Source organism: Lupinus angustifolius, unplaced genomic scaffold (genome assembly GCF_001865875.1).
Source record: "Lupinus angustifolius cultivar Tanjil unplaced genomic scaffold, LupAngTanjil_v1.0 Scaffold_132_7, whole genome shotgun sequence".
Classification (NCBI taxonomy): domain Eukaryota; kingdom Viridiplantae; phylum Streptophyta; class Magnoliopsida; order Fabales; family Fabaceae; genus Lupinus; species Lupinus angustifolius.
This window is the reverse complement of record NW_017725269.1, coordinates 20001-22309: the sequence shown is the minus strand read 5'-3', so window position 1 is coordinate 22309 and position 2309 is coordinate 20001.

Here is a 2309-nt window from a genome sequence, read left to right as displayed (position 1 = left end):
TATGGCGCTTCAAAAGTTTAATCCGCGTCTTTTTCCCTTTGTTTACAGAGGGATTAGTGGAGTGTGCTTAGGTCTTGGTCTAGAGTGCTTCCTTTCGCGCCTTGGTTAGCCGGAAGTAGAAATGCCGGGAGGAGTGTAGGGCGTTGGTTGACGCACCTCGGGTGATATGGCTAACCGTGTCCTTACCTGATATGGTTGACTACCCAGGGCGTTGGTAGGCGCACTTGGCTGCTTCTCCCTTTGCCTGCCTTTATTTCGGCGGATGAAAGAACGGCTTCAGATTCGGCTTGAGAATCGGTCTCGTTCCCTGCTATCGGTAGGAGCATCAGTCTCTTTCCCCTTTCCTCGGCAGTCTGACTCTTTCTTTCATCAAGTAGAAGGAAGAGCTCCTCTTGTGGATCACTCCCCCTGCTCTTATTCCTTCTTAAGGTCAGTAAGAAAAACCTTGTTACCCTTATCTCCTCTTTGAATGAGGAAGCCTATCATCTTACAACCCGGACTATTCTCCTAGTGATGTTATTATCATTCTATCGTCCTCTTGCATTATATGAATTAAGAATCTTCCTTTCCTACTAGTCCTTCTATTGCCCTATCTATGGGCCGACCCTTCTATCTCTCTTATAGCTGTACTACTAGAAGGTAGTAAAGTAAGTATTGGAATGGGGAACTAGCCCAATAAAACCCTCCTTTCTAGCTTCTATGGATTGACAGCTAGGAAGGGTAGAAAGTCTCTCCTTGAGGTTTAGGACTCACATAGGACAGATAAGATAGGGCATATTATAATAGATTCGATGGGAGCTTTCTTCTATTGTTTATGAGTCTTAGTTAGTAAAGTCTATGAGTTTTTCATAAAGAAGAGAGGCATACTATATAAAATCAACAATTCTCATTTCCTCTTCCCGGAATGAAAGACAGAGACAGGAAGGAATTGGTATTGGTACCGCTTTGCCTTGCTTGGCACCTTTGCTTCGCTTGCTTCCTTGCATGGACAGCTACCAAGCCTTACCTCTTTACTTTCCTTCGGGTAGACTAAGAGCTCTTTCTTTAGTCTCTATCCTCTCCCCTCCGTCTACTAGCCGACTAGGAGTTAGAAAGCCTGACTTCATTCAACTACCGCTTACAGGGCACTAAGATTGACTGCTTTTCTCCTCTAGCCACAGACATGCTTGACTACCACAGACAGGAGACCGCCAATTACTACTTGAACTATCAAGCCAAGAAGGGGAATTAGTAACACAGGCTCTTTCAGACAGAGCCTGTGTCGCGAGCCGGCTAAAGAATGCCCTTAATTGCGTTTGAAGGAAGAGTACTCTCTGGGCTTGGATATAGGTCCACGAGGTATTTTCTTTTTCGGGCTTTTTCTGAAGCTAGGAAAAGAAAAGGATATAAGGAGGCCATAGCCCTAATGGAAGGCTTTCTCTATGCTTCTTTTTGGCTTTCTTAAGCTAAGGCAAGCATGCGCAGTATCGAGCAATCCTAGCCGCAGGGGTCGGGCCCCAAGCCTCTGAACTAGCACTACAAAAAAAGCTCCGTAGATGGCGAGCCTTGTGTCCAAAGGTATAATGAGAAGTGGCCCTAAGGGTTTTCTAGCCATATCGAGTTGAGCCTACCCATCCCTCCTTGGTTGAGGGAAGATTCCAATTACCATGTCAAAAAGCAATCGCTGAATTAACTCTTCTGGCTTCTGCCATTGAAGCAATCCCGAGATCTTTTAAATTCCCTTTTGGCATAGTACACTGGTGTGACCATTTAGCTCATCTTGATAGCCGGGGCTAACCCTCTCGGAGCATGTATAAGAAAGAATTCTATAAAGTTATAGTGGGGAAAGGTGCATTTTTGGCTATTCCAATCAGTATGGAAGTGGGCTCAAATCAAAAGGATGATTTTACTGCAATATCTATTGATGTGCTAAAGGCTTAAAGCTCTGTTCAAAAAGAGAGATTTTACTGCCATGACATAGGCTTTCTACCTAAAATCAAACGAAATTTAAGATTGAATCGAGAAGGAAATGAACCTAATTCATATAGCTACTTGGTATGACTAGAGAGACCACTCCGACCCCCATAGCTCCCCGGGCTTACCTATACTCTAACAACTTTCATTCTATCTGATGAGAGCACATTTAAGGGGCACCGCTTTTGCGGAGCATAGCCTTTGGGGCAGGTTTTTTCCTCCGGATCAATATGAGCACGATCAGGCCATGGAAGACTCGGATCAAAGCAAACCTCCGGATTCGGCGCAGTTAAGTCGACAGCCTCAGATAGGGTGGTCAGCTCATCAGAGATTGTTCGGAGACACTTCTTTCTACA